The sequence below is a fragment of the Equus caballus genome, chromosome 20, assembly GCF_041296265.1.
Source record: "Equus caballus isolate H_3958 breed thoroughbred chromosome 20, TB-T2T, whole genome shotgun sequence".
Classification (NCBI taxonomy): domain Eukaryota; kingdom Metazoa; phylum Chordata; class Mammalia; order Perissodactyla; family Equidae; genus Equus; species Equus caballus.
Window position 1 is genome coordinate 54,236,771 of NC_091703.1, and position 14,212 is coordinate 54,250,982.

Genomic DNA, 14,212 nt, shown 5'->3' on the forward strand with positions numbered 1-14,212 from the left:
AATGTTGTCATCACTCTATTCTTCCATTAAACCATTATTTATGAAGGACTTACTATACACGAGGGACTATTCTAATCTACTCCCAGGAAGGAGCTCAAGAGTAAACCTCTCATAAATCTCCTCTCCAGGGGAGTTTTGTGGCCATGAAGAAGACAGAGAGACCACTCACACTTACATAAACGAATATTATCACAAACTTTCTGATCTCCTGTTTGTTCTTCTAGAAACCCATTTGAACAGTCTAATCAAATGACTGCTTACTCCCCAAGACTCTGAAATATTCAACTCAAATCCTCTTCTTGCTGGGTCCACCACTTCTAAAATACATCATAACCTTTGCACAACCCTAATCAAGCCTCTCCAGGGAAAGCCTTGCCTTCCACTCAATTCCCAGAGCTGATAAGTATCCCAACATCATGCCCGAGCTCCAAGACTCTGTCATGGTGGCCGTGCACTCTTTCTCTCTTATTGTGGTAAGAATAAACTCAGCTTTGTCTTATTAATAGGTTGTTTCTCTGATATATTCTGGAAGCCACTGCTGTACAGGGGTAAATTGCAGTTTTAAATATAATCATCAGGTAGGCCTCGTTAGGAACACGATATTTGAACACAGACTCAAAGAGAGGGGGTTCGCCCCAAGGATCTGTGGGGGAAGAGTTCTCCAGGCAGAGAGAACAGACAGAACAAAGCCTTGAATGAAGGTCAAGCCTGTCTTGATTACAGCAGAGTGAGCGAGGAAAGAGTGGTGAGAGACAAGGTCAGGGATGTCGTGTGAGCTTGAGTGGCGGCCGTGTGTGGGTGTGTCTAGGGGAGGGTCTTGTGGCCAAGTATATATTTATTTGTGTTTCCGTAAAAATATGCGTGAAAATAATTTCCTCGGACTACTTAGACTCAGGCTCTTCTCATTTACATTTCTCCCAGTATTTCGTCCAATTTTCCCCAGGCTGCAGCTCCCTCAGAAAATGTTTGGAGAATTGTCCCAAGTTCCCCCGGAGCTAGGGTCCAGGCACTAACTTCGTGATATTTCGCCACACTTGAGTGAGATCGAACTCACAAGAACTAGCCTCAGAAAGAATTTCCTAATAGTATTAGGCCACCCCTTCAATAAATTTCAACGATGATCAACGTAGGGGTTAAATAAAAGAAAAGAAAAGAAAGTCAGGGTTTGAGACAGAGGCAGAAATTGTAAGGAGTATTTTTCTGGGAGAACACTTTTTGTGTAGGCAGGGCCAGCTCGTGGGTCTGCGATCTTTGCCCTTGCACAGGGCTATACATTTGTTTTCATGCTTTGCTGTTGGTATCTTAAAATTCCTAATAATTTTTTAACAAGCTATCCTGCATTTTCATTTTACACTGAGCTCCACAAATTATTACCTAGAGTGTAGGTTAGCATTTGTCTCTAGGGCAGGCGTGTTGCTGCCAAATACAGATCAATTGTGACACATTAGGGTCCTTGAGTGGATTAAAGAAGACGATATCTGTATGTTGGTGGTTGTGTCAAGCATAATGCGATACAGTGTGGATGAGTAGATAAGCTTAGTGTTTGAAGGCATCACCATTCCCTTAGGCCTACTTAGACCAGATCTTCTTAATTTCACAATTAAAAGGAAAAAAAAAACTAGTTTAAAAATATTGATATATCTGAATATTGTTCAGCCTTAAAAAGGAAGGAAATTCTCACACATACTACAAAATGGATGAACTTTGAAGGCATCACACTACTAAGCCAGTCACAAAAGGACAAATGCTGTCTGAGTCCACTGATCTGAAGTATCTAGAGTACTTAAACCCACAGAGACAGAAAGTGGAATGGTGGCTGCCAGGGCCTGGGGGATGGGGAAATGCAGAGTTGGTGTTTAATGGGTACAGAGTTTCTGTTTTGCAAGACAAAAAGAGTTCTGGAGATTGGTTACCCAACAACATGAATATAATTAACACTACGGAACAGTACACTTAGAAAGGGTTAAGATGGTAAATTTTATGTCTGTGTGTTTACTACAATTAAATTTAAAAAAATATATAGATACTTCCGAAAATTCAAAAACAGAGGTGGTTAAGGGAACATACCAGATGTCTTCCTCCATGGTGGAAAAGACAGGAAGTTTGAGATTTCTAGGTGGTTAATGAGAGATTTGGTATCAAAAAAGACAGATTTTAAAGGCTTGACACACTATTTCATCTTTTTGCTTCCAAAAAACTATATCACGTGAACTATGTTATATTGTTCCAACTTTCCCTAAGTGTGTTTTTCTATTATCCTGATAACGTTTCATCTTATTCTCTAAACAAACATTTGTGGAGAGCTTGCAATGCATGAGGCGCTGCCCTGGGCAGTGGGTATACAGTGATGAATCCAACAGATTCAGCTCATTTCCTGCCCTCGTTGGCCATAGGTTCCTGTAAGGGAGACAGCTCATCACATAACTGACTTGTGATCAATGTCATGAAACAGAAATTCAAGAGGCAAGGAGAGAACGTAACAGAGTCTGAGGCCTAAACTGGAGTTCAGGGAAGGCTGCCCTGATTGTGGTAGAATCAAGAGGGCTGCAAATTCTTTGCCCTTCCCCTGATGGAGAGGTCGGGTGCATTTACCCTCCCTCTGATTCTAAGCTGGTCCTGTGACTTGTTTTGACCAAGCAAGTGCAGTGGAAGTGAGGCTGGGCCCTAAGAGATCTACAATGCTTGCCTTTGTTGCTTGGAACCTTTTTCCCTGGAAGCCAGTTGTCGTATAAGAAATTTGACCATCATGTGATGAGGAAGCTCAAGTTAGGCATGTGGACAAAGAGAGGCCACGTGGACGAGCACCCAGGCACCAGCCACGTGAGTGAAACCTTCTTGGGCTTTCCAGCCCCTCCCAGCCCGCTACCAGATGAATGCAGCTGAGTTAATGACCCCAGCTGATCCCACAGAGAGCAGAAGTACCCAGCTGAGCTGTGCCTGAATTCCTGTCTCATAGGATCATAAGCAAATAAAATCATTGCTATTTTGAGGCACTATGTTTGGGTAGTTACACAGCTATAGCTAACTGGAATATTGAGGAAGTGATCTTTGACCAAAATAGAAGTGATGTTTGGGCTTTAACACATGAACAAGATTCCCAACACTGCACCGTGGCAGTGGTTTTCAAATTGTACTTTATAGAACTATTTTTGGATCCCAAGGAAGACTGGGGAACAAGGAAGGGCTGACCGTTCACAGTAGGGTCAGGATGAGAGGCAATAGATCAAGCAGTATTCCCTCAGCCAGTGGGGACTCGCTTTCTCTGAGACTGGTGGGGCAGGGGTGGCGGGATGGATTTGTAGCATCAGAAATCAAAACGATTTGCGAGTTGCTCATAAAAGAATAAATAAACACATCCCAATGCTTTCTCAGATTTTGCGTCACCAGCCTATCTATAAACTTAGAACTTTCTCATCCCTCTGGTACCTCTCCTGGTCTCTGGCATCCATCCGTTTAGCTTGAATTTCCTGGTGCTGCCATGTGTCTACCGCCAAAGCCCTGCTGCAGTGGGACACTTTGCTGTTCCAGGAAGAATTTCCTGGAAGACTCGAACCTCTGCTTCCGCTGCATCACCAGCCACAGCACCTGCAAGACCCAGATCCTTCCAGAAAGCAACGCTTGCTAGCCAGACCTTCTCTCTCCATCTTCCCCGGGAATGGGCTTAAAATGAGAGGAGAGGGCAGAGTCTCTGTGCTAGTGAGAACGCCTTCCACTTCTTGCACATGACTGTGACCCGGTAGATTTTAAATATCACAGCTAGCTCATGAAGAAGGAAGTGTTATCCCTACGTCATAAAGGTGGGACCTGAAGCTCAGAAAATGTAAGCACCTTGTCCACATTTACACTGCTAGTAAGTGAGAGTGCTGGGAGCATGCCCTTTGAAGAGGGCAGGGACCTCCCTACATGTGCTTCAAGCCGTTCAGGAAGAAAGGCTGAGTCCTTCAGGCAGCCTGTCTAGCAGTGGGCACACGTATCCTTTCAGAGAAGGTCTTTGTTTAGGGGATGTGACAAAGACAAGATAGTACTTGAAATTCTGCTGTCTTGGCACAAATGGGCTTTTTTGAAATTATACATCTATTTATTAACAGAATTCATCTGTTTATAAATAGCCCATGTTGTGTATGTGGCGTTGAGCACAGAGGTCTTCATTATGAGTCAGAAGATGTAAGTTCTACTTTTCATATGAGCTGGAACTCTGTGACAAATTGCTTTATTATTCAAAATTTTCAGACCTCAGTTTCTGTCTCCTTCACTGAGCTGAGAAAAAGTCCAGGGCAGGGAACGCTTTGGTCTACCCTGTATCTCTAGCCTCTGGGTCAGGGCCCGAGAACCTTGGAAGGTGGAAAGAAATAGGAAGGAGGAAAAGAAAGAAGGAAGGAATTTATCATGTAACACCAGTCATGGGGTCAGTGATGCGAATTTAAACGACTTGCAGGGTTTGTGGAAAGTCATGAGATCAATCTGGGTGGCAAGCTTTTAGGAGGAAATGGGAGCTGTAGCAAAGCCCTCTTTTGCATAAAGGCACAGAAAATGGAATTGACGGGTACATACAATCTAATGCCTTGGCATCTTTCCCCTGCTCCTCCCAAAGCAACTGATACCACAAAATGACAAAGTGGTGAAACAAGAGGACGGCTGTCAACGACATCTTATCTGGCTGCTTCCTTTTCAGTTACCTTTGCGGGTAGCAACAAGAATAGAAAGATTGGAGGAGCCCCTAAGACAAATGTGGAATTGCGACTTAGTTTTGTGCCACCAAACTCACCTCATATGTGTTCTTTGGTGTCCTCAATTCTTTTGACCTTTGCAGACTGAACTCCCATTTGAGGATTGTGCCAGAATTTAAACTGGGAGCCTCAGCTGCAGAGGGCAGAGGAGTCAAGTTAATAAGCTCTCCAGTTCTGCTTCTTGCAGACTCAGTTTTGAAGAAGGCATTATTTTTAGAATTCCTTCTTGCTTTCATCCTGTACCCTGAATGATTAACTCCTAGCGTCTCTCTCTTAATATTAACTCATGTTTCCTCTGCAGTTGCTCCTGGGGAAGCAAGTGTACTTTCAACTCAGGCAGAGACCAGAGGTTTTTTTTTTTAAATCATTTTTAATCTGCCTCTTCCCCTGCAACCTCACCTCTCCATCTTCTGCCCCCATCCCCCATCTCCTCCTATTAAAATCATCTCCACCTGGGCTCCAGGATAACGGCGGCTTGTTTGGGAGGTGGTAACCCTGCGAGATAAACCTTAGATAATGTTTAAAGTGCAGTTTAATTCTTCTGGTGTCTAGACAGGGCAACATCATTGGATCTCCAAGTGGATGATAGCTTTACTTGATTTATGTCATTAAAATAGAGAGGCTGGCCCAGGGTTCCTGGGTTCGGATCCTGGGCACAGACCTATACACTGCTCATCAAGCTATGCTATGGTGGTATCCCACATACAGAAAAAAAAAAGAGGAAGATGGTCACAGCTGTTAGTTCAGGGCCAATCTTCCTCGTAAAAAAACAACAACAACAACAACTGAGGTTGGGATAAAGGGAGAAGGAAGCACACAGCTCAGCATTTGGGGAGTTTGTTGAACACTTCCATGGTCTTTCATAGAGTAGGCAGATGAAGCCACTCTTCACTTATAAATCTACAAAATACTTTAGAAATGTAACTTATTCAGTGGTTTGTTTTTGCCAAATTATCTTTTTACAAATCTGAAAAAAAGTCTCAGGGAGAAAATTATAATTTCCTTTCACTCAGTTCAAAGTCTATAAGTATCTTTCAGATAAATTTTCTTAAGAGAAAAATACACACAAATAGTTACGCTTTGGGAATATTTGTGCCTAAAACTGAAGAACAGGCTCTATGTGAATAGGGAGTAAACCCTAATAATGACTTATCAGATTCAATGTATTATTTATTTATTTATTTATTTATTTTTGAGGAAGATTAGCCCTGAGCTAACATCTGCCACCAATCCTCGTCCCTTTGCTGAGGAAGACTGGCCCTGAGCTAACATCCATGCCCATCTTCCCCCTGAGCTAACATCCATGCCCATCTTCCTCTAATTTATATGTGGGACACCTACCATAGCATGGCCTTTTTTTTTGCCAAGTGGTGCCATGTCCACACCTAGGATCCGAACCGGCAAACCCTGGGCCGCCCAGAAGCTGAACGTGCGCGCTTAACTGCTGTGCCACGGGGCCGGCCTTATTTCTTTTTTTAAAAGATGTGACTATGGTGACCAGTAAAGGAGCCAAAAAAGATGCTTGTGATTAAATGGAAACTTTTAAGTTAATATGAACTTGCAGTAATAAATGGATTCATTTGGTGACCCTGCCAAAATCAGGGGATGTGTTTTAAAGTTGTACTGAGTCTGGTTATAGTGGTTCTTGAGATATAATGATTAGAATTTTAAATAAATGTAATTTATCCTTTAATTCTCTAAAGCAAGTTTTAAATAAAGCCTGAATCCAACAGGAAATCTTGCTATTCATTCTTTGCAAAGTTCCAAGTAGTTAAGCCACAGAAGGAATTTCTGTTTCTTTGGTATGGCTCATGCAAATAAAAATTGGCATCAAAGATGTAAAGAACACAGTGTTAAACTCTGAAATACAAATGACTTTAGGCAGAGGCACAGATGGGCGAGGAGAGGGGAGACAGAAGGAGAGATTTCTCTCCCATGAACACATCGTCCCAAAAAGGTGCCTTGTGTGCAATTTTTAAGGTCACATGTTAACACGATGGCTGTTACGACTTTGATGAAAAAAAGCTTGAGGAAGCCAGAGTGAAATACTCAGATGAAACGTCAGCGGTGAGACTTTGAGACATATAAAAAAGGTCCTCAAACCCTGCCATCTCTTTTATTTGCTCTCTCTCCCACCAAACAGCATCTCTGCTCACATGTTAAAGAAGGAGGAAATATTTGTTGAGAATACAGTCATCCTAATGTGCTAGATGAACGAAGAGGTGTTGCAACCGCGTGTGACAGAATGTATTTGTTCTTTCCTTCTTAAGTACCTTGTATTGTCCTTTACTAAGCTTAAAGCTTGTCCAAACAAGATGAATCACACACACGCGGAGATGTAAACACCAACCTCCCCACTCCTCCAGTAAGCCCCAAATAAATCTGATCTGCTTGGAACGATTGCTTTCACAGCTCCCACTGCTCTCAGGATGTAGTCTGATCTGGTGCGGCAGGTGCAGCCCCGCAGGAGCTGGCCCCTGCACCCTCTGCACCCATCCATCTCCTCCCTCCCTCCCTCCCTACACCATATTGACTTTGAGGTTCTTGAACCTGCCACTCTCCCTTCTCACACCTCCAAGCCTATTTTTCCTGCTCCCTTCACCTCCATGGCTGCCTGTCTCTGATCTGACCTTCCACAATGAGCTCCCATGTCACCTTGCCCTGAAAACTTTGCTGGACTATCTCCTTGCTCATATCAGGATTGGTACCTGGCCGGTCTGTTCCCACACATGCTGTCCATGCCTCTACCACAGCATCCCACCAATTTGAAACCCTTGGTCTTTTCCTATTGACTGTTTCTTGTATTATAGCACAAAACCTGTCCCACAGTGAGAGTCTACTGTACTTTTGATGAATGAGTGGTTCAATCAGAGGGTGTTTCTAATCTTGTTTCTAGCTCATGTTAGCTGGTTCACTTGTGGGCCTAAGTGGGTGAGGATGATAAATCTTAAATGGTCTGCTTGACAAAAAATATTTTCCTCAGAGTGATTTGGCAACTTGAAAATTAGTGGGGGAGGTAGTGATAGTTTCTGAACAGACGGCCTTTGATTATCTTCACTTATTCAATCTATGAATGCTGGAGATAACAATAATAACTAAAAATAATGAAGACCACAGTTATTATGGATATATGCCAAACATCCTTTTATTGTTCCGAGGGCTGCAATTGCAACTCCAGAATTTGTCTTCTTCCCCCAACCCTGCTCACCCCCAACACACACACACAGACACACACACACACTCCCCTAGAGCCACCTTACCAGATTTTGTCTTTATTAGAGTCCCTAAGACAATGTCACTACATTTCCAAAGTCATAATGGATCTTATAAAGGAAAGCTGTAGAAAATGATGATAAAGAGACCCACTCAGTTGGCATAAGAGGCTCCCCTTTGACCTCTTCAAACAAACCAAGAAATCAAGAGCAAAAGTCATCTAAGAAAGCAAAACTTGAGGGGCCAGCCCCGTGGAGGAGTGGTTAAGTTTGAGTGCTCTGCTTCGGCGGCCCAGGGTTTCACTGGTTCAAATCCTGGGCGCGGACATGGCACCGCTTGTCAAACCACACTGAGGCGGCATCCCACATGCCACAACTAGAAGGACCCACAACAAAAAATACACAACTATGTACTGGGGGGCTTTGGGAGAAAAAGGAAAAGTAAAATCTTTAAAAAAAAAAAAAGAAAGCAAGACTTGGGATATTCTCCCAGCACCGCTCAGCCCATCGCACCAGTCATGTGGCTCTGTGTCAAGTACAAAGTCAGTTCTACAAGTCACCTGGTAGAAAGAAGAGTTATTTTAGAATGATCATCTTGGGAAGCTTATTTATACTCTCTCTGAAGTGATGAGTCCAATGAACTCTTGAACTGGAGAGTTGAAGTCCCTAATTTTTGCTGTCACTTGGAAAACATCACTCAGTAATTTTCTACGTAATTTATTAGAGAGCAGCAAAAGTGGCTGACAACATTATTAGCTGGACTTTTGGTCTGTTTTGGTAAATACCAGATAAAACGTTTTAAGGGTGGGGTTTAAAAGTCTAATTACACAACACTGAAAACAAATGTCTTGATGTCAAGTCTGTATTTTCAAATGGACACGAAGGACTGTCAGAACAGTTCAGCCAGCAATTCCGTGTTTTGGAAAAACGAGGTTATAGGTCTGGCATAGAATATGACATAGACTCTTTTTCTACAAGGTGTAATAAGAAAGAACACTGAAGTAAGAGACTTAAGACTCAGTTTTAGCTCTGGTTTTGCCTGTGCGACCCTGGCCAAGTCACTTCAAAGTGAACTTGGACTTCCACAGCCACGAAATGAAGGAGTGGACTTTTCGTCTCCTTGCATCTCTGACGATGTGTGGGGTTATCCCACATCTGGATAAAGGAGGCCAAATGTTTTTGGCAACACTACCTACCATGAAAAAACAGCCTTCCCTCGTCTTAGTTGGGGCAGAGGTTAGGCATGCCCTGCCTTCCACTCAGCAGCCATCAGCTGACCAATGTGCCCACAGCCTGTTCCAATGGGTCCACTGGTTGGGATGCTTGTGGAGGCAGTTGGGTTACACCCCCTGACCAAAACCGGCCAGGTAGGAGAGAGGCAGATGTGCCAGGAGTTACATCACCCATCCTCAGGAGGGAGAATGGGGTGAGGGAACACTGGTTCTAGGGCAAGACTCACTCAGGTGATTTGATCTGTGTGTCCAGCCCAAGGCCCTTCACCTGGCCTCAACCCACCTGCAAGGCCGGTGCCTCCTCCTTCTGCTTTCCCCACACCTTCTCTGGGTCTCTATTTCCGTTCTGACTGGTGTAGCTGGCTCCTGCGGGCTCATACAGAAGATAATATAAGTAATTCACCACCCCCTCAACCCTTCTGCACATGTCTTCCTTGTTGCCAGAAGTCTGGTTATGTTCAAGGGTGCCCCCAGCCCCAGGGGGGGAAGGGAAGGTCTTAAAGTCTCAATCCCAGGGGCAAACCCTGAATGGGGTGAGCGCTCACCGCGCTCCCATTCTACTGTCCTCACGAGTGACTGGTTTAGGAATGGCTATATACTGTGGTGTGGTTCTGGCCAATACCAATGTGGTGTGTTCTGGTTCAAGCTTCTAGGAAAACATATATTGTCATGCCTACATGCTGTGCCTGGAGTACCATGGCTGTCTTTTGAAAATGAGAAAGTTAAGTTGCCAGGCTGAGGAGAGCACCAGCAAGAATCAGCTGCGTCCTTGGTACTAAAGCTGAGCTGCCTAACTCAGCCACCCTGGAGCCCCTCTACCTCTCGAATTCTGGTTATGCGACATAACAATTTTTTTCTTACTCTTTGAGTCAGAAGCCAAAAGCATCTTAATGCAGCCCAGGCTAGCATACTGGAGAGGCAATGTGGAAACCCCTGGGCTTTAGAATTAACATGGACCTGGGCTCAAATATCAGTTCCTCCACTAAAAAGTTGTCGCTGGGCAACAAATTACTTCAAAACTTAGCAACTTAGAAAAACAATAAGCATATATTATTGCTCAGTGTCTGTGGGTTGCAAATTTGGGAGGGGCTTGGGCAGGCAACTCTGGCTTAAATTCTCTCCTCCCGTGAGATCGTGAACAGATATGGGTTGGGGCTGCAGCCTTCTGAAGGCTTGACTGGGGCTGGCGGCTCTGCTTCTTAGGTGGCTCACTCACAAGGCTGGTGGGACGGACGCCTTAGTTCCTCCTCATCTCGGCTTCTCCACAGGACTCTTGAAGGTTGTCTGTTTTAAAATATAGGTTTTATCATTATTTAGGCATGGCAAGGCCAAGAGATCAGGAGATCACTGCCAATGAAAAGAGAGTTGGTTGTACTCACGGATCTCAAGAAGAGGGGTCACGTCCACTCCACGGGGAAGCAGCGGGGTCAGCCAGGAGGCAGAGCAGGGAGTGGAGGGAAAATGTGAGCAAGAGCCTTTCCTGTGGTTTTCACAGAGAAGAACAGGCTAGGCAGGCTGAGCAGTCTTAGGATTGGCTCATTTGAATTATTTCAGCAGACTTTGGGGCACAGTTGCTGTCCCTGCTTGTCTAGTACCCAGCCCTGGGATGATTAGGGCAGGCGGATAGTGGTCCAGGAGTGTGAGAGCTGCATGAAGGAGGTGGTTGTGGATGTGGGCTCTGGACTGGTTGCATTGCATTTGAGAGGTGTGCTCACAGACAAGCTGCTTATTTTCTCTAGGAATTGGCTAACCCTAGGAGGTGCAGTCCCTCCAGGGTCAGCAAGACCCCAGAGGTCAAAGTAGCAAAATACAGAAAGAATAGACGTGGTTAATACATCCTCACAGTATGGTGGCTGGCTCTGCCTGCAGTGAGCAATCCAAGAGAGCCAGGCAGAAGCTGCAGTGCCCTTTATGATCCAGATTCAGAAGTCACATACTATCACCTCTGCCATACTCCACACAGACCAGCCCTGATTCAGTGGGAGGAGATGACACAAGAGTGTGAACATCTAAGAGGTGAGGAGCACTGGCAGTCACCTGCAGGCTGGTTACCACACATTTGATAAGTTATGCAACCTCCAAGTGTCAGTTTCTTCATCTGCTAAAAATAGAGCCAATGTTGTGTTAGCCAGACTTCTTGGTTGCAAACAACAGAAAATGACTCTGGCTCACCTATGCAAAAGATGGATTTATTGGATGAATTTGGGGCAAAGCACACCACGGAGGCTATATAACCTTATGGATGTGCAGAAATGAAAGGAGCCCAGGGAGCAAGTAAAGATGTGCAAGGTTGAAGCCTCAGGATTGTTCCAGTTGGGACACTGGTGTTGACACTACCCCCACTGGCCACTGGCTGTTGTCGCCAAAGCTGAATTTCTCTGCTGTGAGTAACTGTCACAGCAGCTCCCTCTGCCCTTAAGGTTCCACAGCATGGGGAGCATGGCGACGGGAGAGTGTGGCCCCTTCTGCTTCCAAGAATTCAGCTAATGTCCACTAGAAATTCCAGTCTCCTGGGATTCTCATGAGGATTCAACAGGAGTATATGAGCCTTCGGAAAACATAGTGATCAGGAGTTGTTGGTTATTGAACAGAAGGAAGAAAGCAGTCACCTTGGAATGGCGTACAGTGGGTTTAGAGATCTCAAGGTGAGGGGGATTGAGTCTTAGATCCTGAAGCATTCTCATAACATTTCTAGACACACTGATCATTTCTAATCGCACCCTCTCCCCACCCCTGCTCTTACACGCATACACAAATTCTAAATTGCTGAGATTTATGCAAATCCTATCTCTACTCTGATCGAGTTGCCCGATGACCAGAGCTGGAGGCAAAAGAACAGTACGTGATTAATTAAGAAAAGCTAAAGTGCAAGCTTCCTATGAAATTGCAACCCTGGTTCCTTGGGAGCCTGATGTGGTCCACAGTCAACCGCACTCTCTATGTGATGGTGGCTCCCATCTGTGCTCTCAGTCCCTTTGCTTCCATCTCAGTTTGAATTGCTGAGCCATGACAAGATACCTCTGCCCAGAGAGCCTGTGTTTTTCTAGCTGTGGGTACGGGCCTTACTGTTCAGACTCAAGGCTTTTGTTCAAAGTGTTTCACCTCCCTTGGATTTTAACTGAGGTTGACGTGTTTACCTTAGGTCAGTGGTTCTCAAACTTTAGTGTTCAGGCTGACTGATAGGAGGGCTTGCTAAAACACAGATTGCCAGGCCCCACCCCCAGAGTGCCAGATTCAATAGGTCTAGGGTGGAGCCTGAGAATGTGCATTTCTAGTAAGTTCCCAGGTAGTGCTGATGCTGGTTTGGGGCTACACTCTGGGTCACCTGATGCTGGTGCAGGACTGCTTTGTAAACTCCTTATATTCTTCCTAAACATTGCCTTTCATAGAGAAAACCAAGACATCACTCACAGAGCAAAATTCTATGATGCTGAGAAATAAATACTGAAACATGATTTCAGTTATAAAGATATTTGATTACATGGAACTGAAACTTGACCATAGGAGCTTAACCAGATAGCAGTTTATTTTTTTTCCTCCCATTCTCAAGAAGACCAGGGGCTGTCTAAGGCTGGTGAGATGATGCCACGTGATCAGGGGCTCAGGCTCTTGCTAACTTTCTTCACTGCCATCCGGTAAATTGTTATTGCCCTCATGGTCACAAGATGGCTGCCACATCTGCAGGTATTGCCTCTGCACTCCAGGTAGGAAGAAGATGAAAGATGAAGAGGAAATGCACATGTGAGCTTTTCTGAAAGCCCTTCTATAGACTTCTGTTCCCTTCTCATTGGCCAGAACCATGTCAGTTGGCCCCACCTAGCTTCAAAGGAGCCTGAGAATTCAGGTAGTTTTAGCTCAGCCCTTGTTGACCCAAATAAAAAGGGGTTCTGTTACTGAGGAAGAAAGGGAGAATGGGTGGTAACCAGCAGCCTCTGTGTCAGCACTCACCTGCTCAGCTCCCAAAGGACCCAGACGGCTGACTCTGGCCAAGTCTATGTACAGTGCTAAACCCACCATACCACGGGTGAGGGGCCGAAGACAGGACATGGAGACATTGTCTACACTAGCATTTCTTGTCGCATGCTAATGGATGTTACGTGAAAAGGGCAAATTCTGGGTCAGAACTTGTTTCTATAGGACTGAGAAGTTTTATTAGGCTGAGGTATGTAATGACTTTCCAAGATAGGGACAAACACGCTGCATTTCCCAAGTGTATCTGACCACAGAAGCTTTTAAAAAATTTTCCTGGAGCATCTCTCCAAACTAAGGTCCACAGGACGTTTGCCAAGAAACCTTGATGTACACAGCGTCGACTATCAGTATGTTTTCAGAACCCCCGTACATGGAAAAAGCTAGCATGCTCTTCTTGAATCAATAGACTAGCCTATTTTTTTAAGGGGAAGGAAGTGAAAATAGGAACAGCTAGTAAGTCAGGACACGGGGTGTGGTGCTGGTCTGCTGTCTGGTAACTGCGTGAGCTTGACAACCCCCTTGCCATCTCAGAAGTCTCCGGTTCTTATCTGCGAAACAAGATCTATAGCAGATGACCAGGTTGCATGCAACAAACCAAAATTCTGCAACTTCACAGCTCCTGGAAACATCAAGAAGTGATGTCTGGATAAATCTTTGCTAATGGGTGACAGGAGAACTAAAGAAAAATGTCTAAGATTAAAAAGTCTTTCAGAAGTCAGGAATCATTTTAAGGGAAAAAATACCTTAATGAATATAAAAGATGGAAAAATGAGGGATTGCATTAGTTTCCTGTGGCTGCCTTAACAAATTACCACAAATTTGGTGGCTTGAAAAAACACCCAGTGTATTATCTTGCGGTCTAGAGGCTAGAAGTCCCACATGGATCTCACTGGGCTCAACTAAGATGTCAGCAAGGTCACATTCCTTCTCCAGAAGGCCCTAGGGGAGAATCCACTTCTGCACATCTTCCAGTTTCTAAAGGCTGCCCACCTTCTTTGGCTCAAGGCTCCCTTCCTCCAAACCAGCAATATTGCATCTCACTGATCCTTCTCCCCTGTCACATCTGCCT